General features: G+C 41.2%; 1 protein-coding gene across 1 annotated transcript in view; it reads right to left on the reverse strand.

Annotated features, from left to right (window-relative positions):
* gpc3 (glypican 3) overlaps positions 1-12,323 on the reverse strand; it is a 195,639-nt gene that overhangs the window by 78,336 nt on the left and 104,980 nt on the right. The gene's annotated exons all lie outside the window — the stretch shown is intronic.

The following is a 12,323-nucleotide window of genomic DNA, read 5'->3' on the forward strand; positions in this document are numbered from 1 at the left end:
CACCCTTTTAAGTCAATTTAGCTAATTAAACACAGCCAGGCTTGATTTAGACAGTCCTGAATATACATCACACTTATTGTAAGCCCAACACTATAAACTTAATATTAACGTGGATGCAATTTAAATGCTTATAGATTTTATAGAACCACAATAAAAGCCATTATCTTCACATAGGAAACCAGGGGTTGTGGTGAATCTAACCACAAGTGGCTCAGAGACAACTCATCCAGAAGGTCCAAAGATCTAAGATCTAAGGTCCAAGGTTTCCCAGCAGAACATTGCCCAAATCATCACACTGCCTTCACCAGCTTGTCTTCTTCCCATAGTGCATCCTGGTGCCATGTGTTCCCCAGGTAACCGACGCAAACGCACCAGGCCATCCACGTGATGTAAAAGAAAACGTGATTCATCAGACCAGGCCACCTGCTTCCATTGCTCCTTGGTCCAGTTCCGATGCTCACGTGACCATTGTTGGTGCTTTTGGCGGTGGACAGGGGTCAACATGGGCACCCTGACTGGTCTGTGGCTGTGCAGCCCCATACACAACAAACTGCGATGCTCTGTGTATTCTGACAACTTTCTATCAGAACCAGCATTAACTTCTTCAGCAATCTGAGCTCCAGTAGCTCGTCTGTTGGATCAGACCACACGGGCCGGCCTTCACTCCCCATGTGCAGCAATGAGCCTTGGCCACCCATGACTCTGTCACCGGACCACTTTTGATAGATACTGACCATTGCAGACCGGGAACACCCCACAAGAGCTGCAGTTTTGGAGATGCCCCAAAACTAGCAGAATATTTGATTTAAAGTAGTACTACAAAGATGAGTGAGCTAACACACAGTAATGTAAAGAACATCAAATTAAAGAAAGTGGTGTGTCCAGAGAAATAAAAAGTTTTTTATTAGTTTAAATGTATTGTGCATTTATTTAAGTTACTTTGTGTAATAAGTTTTGTTTAATGATCTGAAATCATTCAGTGTGACAAATATGCAAAAAAAATGTTTTTGGGGGCTTCTAAAAGGGGGCAATAACTTTTTCTCACCGCTGTATTTGATCTTGTTTTAAATGTGGCTCAAGCATTTTATTCCAGCAGGCAGAGTTAAGTACAGTGGACCCTTGAGTCACAAACGTTTTACCATACGAACATTTTACAGGTTACAAACGATCTTTTTTAACTTAACGTACAAACAGATTACGAACCGAAGTTCACGAAACACGTGACGTCACAAACAAGTTGACTACGAGTCTCTCTCTCTCTCTCTCTCTCTCTCTCTCTCTCTCTATATATATATATATATATATATATATATATATATATATATATATATATATATATATATATATATATATATATATATACACACATATACAGTGAGCGAACATTCGGACAGCGGACAATGTTTTTCCGGTGTTTTCTTTATATTTTGTAAAATTCTATATTAAAATGTCCCAGAGAAGGTGCAGAGAAAGCGTAGTTTTTTGTTGTTGTATAATTACTCCTGCCAGTAGCTGTCACTGTGTATCAGACAGAGGGGACAGTAAGTAAGAGAGAAGAAGAAAGTTATTCTTTCGTGAAATTACACCTACAAAATACAACGCTATTGAAATAAAGAAGGAGATAATAGAGAAATATGAGAGTTATTGTTGTTTCTGGTAGATACAATGTATTATGGTGTACGGTACAGCACGCGTACTGTACTGAAATGTGATGTGTGTTCATGTACAGTACAGTACTACTGTGTATTGTTGTTTATTATTGTTTATTACAGGAATGTATATTCTATAATTTAAGATTTAAGGGCAAATATACTTGTATTTATAACAAAAAAGAGCATTTAAGCATTTAAGAAAGGTTAGGTAAGGGGGTGGTGTGGGAGGTCTGGCACAGATTAATTCTGTTTACATGATTTCTTATGGGAAAAATAGGTTTAACTAACGAACATTTTGACTTAAGAACAGCCCTTCGGAACCAATTAAATTCGTAAGTCAAAGGTCCACTGTACCCAATACTTCATTTATCATACCCTTGTCAACTCACCATTTTCCTCTGGGGAAATTCCCATTGACATCTTAAGAGGCTTTGAAGTGTAAAAGTTAGGGTTAAAACCAGTTTAGGAATGCAGGGCAGGAGAAAAGTCATTTAATGAGCGAGATGCCCCCGGAACTTTTTTCCTCCTTATTCAGCTTATCACTTGCTATACCACATGTTCTTCTGTTCTAATTTGTTTATTTGTGCGACGGGTGTCAATAGGATTTCCGTAACAAAGCAACACGGTTTCCTAACTCGTCAGCTACTCGCACCTCGTTCTTTTCCTAATCATCAGCCCGCGTGGCCTCTTGTTCATTTTGATAAATGCTGTTGTTTCTCTATAGGACGACATCATTTAATACACGAAGGCCCTTTCTGTGCCGCGACGATAACAGAAAGCTTCCATTGTATTCCGGTGCAATAAAAATGCAAATACGTGTTTCTGTTTAGCTGGTGTTTTAATGAATTGCCACTGGTTTAATTTCCCAGGGGGCCACTGGGACTTAATTCTTAATTCTAGGCTGAATTCTGCTGTGTAACGTTAGCGGCTAATTGTGCCCGGTTGGCGCTAAGTGAATATGTACAATGCACAAGCTGCAGAATACTGATGGGACGAAGCTGATCCTGGACATCTTCATCCATTAAACCAAGTTTAATCCGGTTCTGTTTTTTATGAGCACTTTATTTTCTATTATGGCTTATGCGAGTATTGCTTATTGCTTCTTATTGTTATGAAAAGCCAAAACTTTGCATTTATTTCTTTATACATTTTTACAAACTGCTTCATTTTGGTCAGGGTTGCACTGGGTCCAGAGCCACTCAGAAATACTGGGTTCAAGACCATTACAAAGCATCTCTCACTCAGTTACCTAGCGTAAATTGAAAGCAGGAGATTTATACTTTGCATGTTTTTGTCGTGGAGGTGGGAGCATATGTACACAGACCTGGAGAGAACCTACAAAACTCCCTAAAGAAAATAACAGTGGTGATTAATCCCAGGTTTACAATAAAAAAGATTAAATTACGTTTAAGGAGCTGTATGGTGGTGCAGTTGGTAACAATGTTGCCTCATAGCAGGAAGGTCCTGGATTTGATTCCCTACCCTTTTTGTGTGGAGTTTGCATGTTCTCCCTTTGTTACAATCCCTTTGTATTTACCATTTTTATATTACACTGCGAGAGAGCAGAACTTGTCATAAAGTTAGCGATAACAAAGCCCACCCATTTAGAGGGAAGATGTGATTGGTCAATTTTACTGTCATTTCAAATTGGTCTTTCATAGAAAAACAAATGTAAAGCATGCTGAGAATTTAAAGCTGGAGCGACTTTCTTTACACTGACAGCAGAGGGTGAGTTTCTTTACTCTAACCCCTCACACTCTGAATAAGCAGGTATGAAGGATTTATTTGTTTAAATTTACTTAATATTATATATTATTTACTCACTGGACTTACAGAACAGTGGCTTTCCCATAATCCTTATAAACAACATTAACTTTCAATGTGACAAACGTAAAGGATGCCACCTTAATGCACAGCTCAACGTGAGTAATATTATTGTGAAATGGACACAGCTGGTAGCCTAAAGATTATAAGGTGCTGAGGTCCTGAAGCGTGCAATACTTATAAAACATCTGTCATAAATTGCTACATGTACTGCTAATTCTAATCTGCCTTTGGAAGAAATTGAAGTGCATGAACTGTTCATTAAATCCTTTGTGGATTATACAGGTTATAAGCCTATACGCATCCTGCACAACGCCTGGCTGCAGTGACGTTAAAACCACACGTCAACATCTTGCAGGTGTTAGTTCCAACGAGGAACTATAATATAACATATTTTTATAACTTAAATTCAGTTTATAACCCACTTTTCACCCTTAGGTCACACTGCATTAAAATTGTGCACAAATGCTAGACCGGCCTGCCTGCGGGTCAGACCTCTAATGAAAATATGTGCAAAAACCAACATTATAGGTTCTTTATGATTGCAAACCTGAGGACATGCATAACAGAAAATTGTCAAAAATCGGTCCTCAGGGGGGCGCCCTCCTCGGTTCGAAACTCGGGGTAGCCACCGGTCAGCTGGGTGCCATCTGAGTGCCAATTGGCAGTGCCTGCAGCAGATACTAATTGGCCACCGTATCTGCTAGGGCAGGACAACCGGACTATGTATGGGTGGGTTCATACGCCGTGTAAGGACTCTGATTGGAAGAAGAGACGCCAGTGCAGAATGCAGGGGCGAGAAGAGGAGGGCTGTGCATGTGTCGGACAGTAGGTAGCCTAGTGGTTAAGGTACTGGACTAGTAATTAGAAGGTTGCCGGTTCAAGCCTTGCCACCACCAAGCTGCCACTGTTGGGTCTCTGAGCAAGACCCTTAACTTTCAAATGCTCAAAAATCGTGTTCAGTCATAATTGTAAGTCGCTTTGGATAAAAGCGTCTGCTAAATGCCAAAAATGTAAATGTAAAATGGAAATGGAAGAGGCGTGGGCAGAGACATGTTCTCCTCGGATGTAATCAGGTACCCCTCAGCAGCGGAGGACAAATTGACTGCACTAAATCAGAAGGATAATGGGTAGAAAAAAAAGAATGATTACCACAAGTGTTCTATTTTTTGAAAACCAAATTATGGTCGTCCTATGTTGTCTCTTCTATATAAACTGGTCTTCCCTGTAATAAACTGGAAGTTTACTCTGATTGTCTGTGTGTGATGAGGTTCTTCCCGTGCACACTCAGGTTTTACAGGGTTCTTTATTTCAAACATATAGCAGCAAATGAACCTGAAGTAGAAGATCTGAATGCTAAGACTTCTTTAAGATCTCTTGCTGTTACTCAATCATATGTCGTCCTAACCATCTAATCCTTCCAGCGTGGATCCAAAGCAACTCTGTTTAGTAATGAAGCCAAAAAGAACTGGGGCGTCTAATACAAATTTATATTCACATTTCCATGCAATCCTGATGCAACACGGTATATTTCAGTGCAAGTCCAGACTAGTTCTGCAACACTCTCACACACACTTAACACACACACTCGCATCACACACTCGCACCACACTGCATGTCCATTTTCAAATTGAACCCCACTCACCCAAACACACACTCACACTTCCCAACTCAGACCACTGAACTCTATCTCTCTGCTTCTAATGTTCTCTCTCCCTCTTGCATGTCTGCTCTGGGGAAATCATTAGTGGCTGGCCTCTGCCAGTGTAATTCGGTGTGTGCAGGGCGGCCCTTCTCGCCCCTGGCCTTGATTAATGTGGGGCTTGTGCGTTCCTGTTTGCGTGTGTCGGGTGCACATGCGGGGCTCGAGGGACCTGTGGTGCAGGGAGAGTGTGTAGAGATTGTTTCTCTCATTAGCAGAATATTAGTACCAGGGAGAAACAGGAGTCAGGATTGTGGTTAACACAAAGCCGAGAAGATAAGAGTCATGTCAACAAGCAAGTTCTGAAATTCTTATCATCTATGTTTTATCTGTGTCTCCCACACAGATGGGGAGGGACGGTGGGAGAAAGAGAGGAGGCAGCCAGACATAAAGCTTACACAAGTACAGATCCAAACTACAACATTTATATACTGAAATACACACTCCCAAACACATGCATACATGCACACTACCTGCAAAGTAGCCATGGCGGGCGCTTGGGTGGCGCAGCGGTAAAACACTCTAGCATACTAGAGCTGACATTTCAAACTCGTTGGTTTGAAACTCAGCTCTGCCCATCTGTCAGGCTGGGCGCCTACATGAACAACGATTGGCTGTTGTTCATACAGGGTGGGATTAATGGCACCTGCACAGAGTTGAGGGATAACGTGATCAGGGTGTGGCTCTCCATACACAAAGCTGATCCGCATATGAACTCGCCTCGTGCAGGTGAAAAGATGCAGTTGGCCGCTGCACTTGTGTCAGAAGGGGCGTGTGTTCGTCTCAGCTCTCCTCAACCAGGGTGGAGATCAGCATCAGTAGACAGGAAGCGTAATGCAATCGGATAATTGGATACGACTAGATTGGGAGGAAAATTGGGAAAAATGCAGAAAAAAATTGCAAAAGTAGCCATGGCAAGTGCCACTTTACTGTGCCCTGGTGAATGATCTTCATCTGCTCCATTTAGGAGTCGCCACAAATGACATTTGTCTGCATATTTGATTTGGCACGGTTTATACCACAGATTCAAAAGTCTTCCAAAAGCCTGTCTAGCACACTGGTTGCACAATTGCTGAGTTGAGTTGGGATCTGGCAACAGCACAGACCAGAGGATTTGATTAACACCATTTCACACTCATTTACTGACTTATAGGATGGGGAGGGGTGTATCATTGTGTTCTAAAAGAGACCACTCTTACCAGAAAGCATTATTATTGTTAGCATAATCTATTTTATTGATTTGCAGTGACCCTTGCCTCTAAGAAGCAAGTGGATCCAAACCAAAATGCCCCCCACCCCCCACACATTACTAACCAGAGCCACTGGGCTCACTTCATTGTTCTGTTCTCTACATGTTCATCACATGTGCAGTCGCCACTGTTTGCCAATACTTCTGTACACTATACTGTATATAAAAAATTCAAGCAGATCAGGTTAGAAGGTTAACTGTGTAAGTGATCGGTTAAGAAATTATAGAAAAATGGCAAGGAAAGTTAAGAGTTCAGCGAGTACAGTCAGTGAGTACTACACCATCAAGAGCACTTAGAACCTTCAGGCTATGTAAGAACTCCCAGCACTGCAGTGACACTGACATGGTGGTGGTGTGTTAGTGTGTGTTGTGCTGGTATGAGTGGATAAGACACAGCAGCGCTGCTGGACCTCACTGTCCCTGCTGGGCTGAGAATAGTCCACCAACCAACAGCGCCCCCTGGGCAGCGTCCTGTGACCACCGATAAAAGACTAGAAGACGACCAACTCAAACAGCAGCAATAGATGAGTGATCGTCTCTGACTTTACATCTACAAGGTGAACCAACTAGGTAGGAGTGTCTAGTAGAGTGGACAGTGAGTGGACATAGTATGAAAAATCTCCAGCAGCGCTGCTGTGTCGGATCCACTCATACCAGCACAACACACACTAACACACCACCACCATGTCAGTGTCACTGCAGTGCTGAGAATCATCCACCACCTAAATAATACCTGCTCTGTAGTGGTACAGTAGGGGTCCTGACCATTGAAGGACAATGTGAAAGCAGGTTAACAAAGCATGTAGAAAAACAGATGAACTACAGTCAGTAATTGTAGAACTACAAAGTGCTTCTATATGGTAAGTGGAGCTGATAAAATGGACAGTGAGTGTAAAAACAAGGAGGTGGTTTTAATGTTATGGCTGATCGGTGTAACTAAAACTGGAGAAATAAGGGTGTTTTTAAACTTTGAATGAATTCTAACCCTACCTTACAGTTACTTATGAATGAAACACTTAAAATTATCTCAACAGTATGAAAGAATATTTAGGCATGACAAAACCCAAGTGATTAATTCATTTATTTATCCATTCATTTTGACTAACCACTTAATCAGGGCTAAGATAGTTCTGGCACCAAATTAAACTCCAAGCAGGAATTCATACTAGAGATGGTGTCAATCTCACACTTACCAATTCTAACACATATACACACCTAGGGGAAATATACAGTAGCCAATTCTACCCTACCACATGATTCTCAGACTTGGAGTAAACAAAACGTAATACGAATGAACAAAGTAGCCTAAGGCAGCCAACACGGACAGAGAGAACAAAGAAAAATACACAGAGAAGAAAACAGATCATAGGTCCCCTGGACCTTGGTACTGAACAACACCAAGAACCAAAGATGCTTCTGTATTATTCGAATTGTCCTCCTTAAGCCCACACTTAAAAACTTGGCATTTTCTGATGTACGGTAGGAGTTGTTTGAATAATTGCTTCTGCGTGGACTGAGTACTGGCGCATTCTCAAATTCTGCAACAGACTGAAACATTATTTTTTCTGTAGCATGCGTCCATTCACGTCCACATCCTTTCATTTCTGACCGTGTGTTTGTGTGTTTCCATACTGTTTTTCCTTAATGCCGGCCTTATTTTTTCAACCACTTTCCCAATCCCCTTACATCCCACTCTCACCCAGCGTATCTCCCTCTCATACCCGATCATCATCATTCATTTTATAATTCTGCTCAGTAACTGGTAAAAATAGTGCTTCATAAATCACGCGTCCACTCTTTGTCCATATCTCTCACTCATTGATGGAAGAGAGCAGAAAAGTAATTATAGAGAATATGGGCATGCTGCATACTGACGGAGGAACTAATGAGTGAGGTTATTCGGGGTGGCTGAAAAGCTTGTGCCATGTTCGTATGGCGTATGATGGTGGAGCGAGTGAGAGGACATGATGGACAGTCCGGTCATTTATTTAACGGTAAGCATCAACAAAAGTGTCCTGTCTGGACACGCTTAATTAGCCTAGCATAATCTAAATACTGTAAATAGCATGGAATATAATCAATAAAGAGCAATACACTAGCATTAAACCCTAAATACACACACTCACAAGTGCACCCAGATTAACGTCACACACAGGGTTTTATTTTTTATTATGCAAATGCAAGCATCCTGCATTTCCAAGACCAGAGATGCCTAATTGCTAATTTGGTGGTGTTTAAGCTCAAGGTTCTTAAGGTTTCTTAATGTTTGTTGTAGCCAGTGACATCTTTAATTTATTCTCCAGGCCACCCAAAGAGGATGGGTCCCTGCTGAGTCTGGTTCCTCTCAAGGTTTCTTCTGTAATTTTGTACGTTTTTCCTGTCACTGTCACCCTTGGCTTGCTCAACATTGCTTTTTGGTCTGTTGGTCCTGGATGTTGTAAAGTTGCTTTGAGACAATGTGTATGGTAAAAAAGCTCTATACAAATAAATTTGACTTGACTTAATTTAAAGAGCTTAAAATATTACAATCCCACTCCAAACACCACCCCTCCGTGCCACACCCATGCTACATTAGAAGGGCCCCAGACTAGCACACACCTCAGAGATCTGAAGCCAGTGACCACTTCTGTTACTGCCCTGCACCTGCGAGGTTATAAGATATGAACCCAATTGCAAAACACTTAACCAAGGTAGAACAATACTGTGGCTGAGGAGCCACAAACAAAAAGGAAAAAAATATCACTCACTCACTTACTTTCTAAGTCCCTTATACTAATCAGGGTCGTGGGGGGTACTGGAGCCTATCCAAGCTCTCAATGTGCACAAGGCACACAGAAACACCCTGGACAAGGTGCCAGTCCATCACAGAGCAATTTTAGCAGCGCTAATTACCCTGACTGCATGTCTTTGGACTGTGGGAGAAAACTGGAGCACCCGGAGGAAACCCACACAGACACAGGGAGAACATTCAGCTCCCCACAGAAAAGACCCGGATCACTCCACCTGGGAATCAAACCCAGGACCTTCTTGCTGTAAGGCTCTGCTTGGACTCTGTGGTAGTGGTGGTGGGTGAGCATGTTAAGACTGCTGTGCCATTTGTGCCATGTACTATCCAGTGTTGTCCTGACATATCTGCATGTCTGTTGTATGTTTGCAAAATTATTATGTCATTCTGTCTCTGTGTTCATTTTAGCGTGAATCAATATGCAGACCAAGTTGCTTTTAGTTGCCGTGTAAAGAACAACATAATTAGCCTTACTAGTTTTGCGATGTACCATGAAGGATGTTGTATTTCTTCTTATTAGAAACCAGTGATTTGACTAACTGCTTATTAAAGATCCCTTTAGACCTGAGTCAGGTGAGATTGAACACAGCACAAGCAAAAATATGCTGATAATGAAGTTTAGTAGGTTGGGAATTAAAGTCATTCAGGTGTGGGATAAGTTAATTACATAGACTAATGTACGGGTGGCTAACAGTTCCCAAATTGGTTAAGTTTGCACAGTAATCAAGCTTATGTGGCTGAAATCCTTACTAACAAGATCAGCTTGGATAGATTAGCACTGGAAGTAAACTAAACTTCATTACAGAACTAATGAAACAGTATTTGCTGAACAAATATTCCACAGTAACACCTACTGCAGCTCACACAGAGCCTGATAAATACACAATGTGTTGAATTATACTTTTTAAAGCATGTAAAAAGCCTTAAATATTCACATGATACACTTTTAATACTGGATTTTGATTATTTTAGATTAGAAATAAAATGAAAATGCAGTTAAAGCAAATAGCTTGCTGCTGACAACTTACTCCTTAATGTTGACCTGAGCAAGTATTGAAATTTAAAGTCATTTTCAACAGCTGTTTATTTGAATTGGGGCCTAATTTAAGCCTAAGCCATTGGGGGTTGAGGGCCTTGCTCAAGGGCCCAACAGTAACAACCAGTGACCTTTTGATTACTAGTCCAGTACCTTAACCGCTAGGCTACAACTGTCCATTTGTCATTATTATAATATATATATATACAGTGGAACTTTGACTTACGAGTTTAATTCGTTCTGTGACCAAGCTCGTAACTCAATTTGCTCGTATATCAAATCAAATTTCCCCATTAAAATGAATTAAAACGCTATTAATCCGTTCCAGCCCCCCAAAAACCACACCGATTAAATAAGTAAAATGTACTTAACAAATAACAAATAATGTATAAAAAAAAAAAATACATAATAGAAGAGAATGTAAAGAAATAAACCTTGAAAATCAGACGAAGATGCTGGTGGAGGTGGAGATTGGCGGAGGAAGTTGGGGGAGTGTTTCATTTTGTGCTCTATTACTTAACTTACTCGCTACACACTTAATGCTACCGTATATTGCTAAATTTAACTTACACACTTTGCTAGAGTTTATCGCTAAACTTAATTGCTACTTCTTTTTTTTTTTATTATTATTTTTTAATAATTATTTTAATCTTCTTTACTGACCTTTGGCTTTTTCACCACACTTTCCTCGCTTTCACTAGCTTATATGGCAAGATAACCAGGTGAACTGAACGCTCGCTGGGCTACCTAGTGGCGGGTGGCATAAGCTCGCTTGCTCGTAACTCGGATCTCGGCTCGTATCACAAAGCAAAAAATCGAACAAGTGACGGCTCGTATCTCGGAAAATTCGTAAGTTGGGTCACTCGTAAGTCAAGGTTCCACTGTATATATTATTATTATAATATATAAGGCAGCCAGGGTCCTTTCTGAGTGAAGTTTGCATGTTCTCCCTGAGTTTCCTTCCAGTCTCCGGTTTCCTCCCACAGTCCAAAGACATGCAGTCAGGCAAACTGAAGCTACTAAAATTGCCCTGAGTGTGAGTGTGAATGTGTGTGTGCTCTGTGATGGACTGGTGATCTGTCCAGGGTGTTTCCTGACTTTTGTCTAATTAATTGGACACATTGCAACCCTGACCACGGTAAAGCCCTGGTAAAACTGACAATCAGTGAATGAATGTGAACTATGAACAGTTTGAAGATAGCTGAGTTTTCTAAGTTGCTGTAGAAACCTGAACTACAGTTAAGGAAGCACACAACCCCACAGTACCCCCCCCCCCCCCCCCCACACACACACACACAACCCACACACTCCCCCACACACACATCAGACACTGTCACTGTCTGAATCACAGCAGGATTTTAGCAGGATTTTAGGTACCAAGACGAGGAGTACAGTAAAACTGTAAAAAAATAAGGAATCATTAATATATAAACAAGCAATATATGAGTGTCTGTGTGTGTGTGTGTGTGTGTGTGTGTGTGTGTGTGTGTGTGTGTGACTGATGGAATATGGGGTGTAAAAGTAAAACATTCATCACAGTCCCACCATACAGAATTTGGATACAGAACAAGCTTTAGCACCAGTACTTCTCAATATTACATGAGCACTTTACCCTCACATGCACACGAGCAAGCGGAGTGTGTTAGTGCAGTTAAACTCCCTGTGCCCTGTTTAAAGGGTCACTGCTGAGCAGCGAGAGAGGTGGCACATGGGAGCTCATCAGGGACGGCTTCCTCAAGGTTTCTGATGATACTGCTGCTGTTTAAGCATTTTACAATGTGATTACACAATTTCCATGAAGGATGTGGGCGTTAAACCGAGAACAAATAGATTTTCAGCAGTTTTTATATCCACCGTTCAGGGAATCATGCTGGAAATAAAAAGAGTGCTACACAATACGGCCACTTAATTGGTGAGCGCAGGTGGCAGCTAAACCTGTCGTTAAGTGGTGTAAAAATCTAATTATATCATTATTAATTGTTTCCAATTAATTTGGGAGTTCCTTTCCTGTTCCAGCACTGTATTATCATGGTCAAAACACACTCTATGAAGACAGGTTGAGTTGTGTTGGCCTG

Source organism: Trichomycterus rosablanca, chromosome 8 (assembly GCF_030014385.1).
Source record: "Trichomycterus rosablanca isolate fTriRos1 chromosome 8, fTriRos1.hap1, whole genome shotgun sequence".
Classification (NCBI taxonomy): Eukaryota; Metazoa; Chordata; class Actinopteri; order Siluriformes; family Trichomycteridae; genus Trichomycterus; species Trichomycterus rosablanca.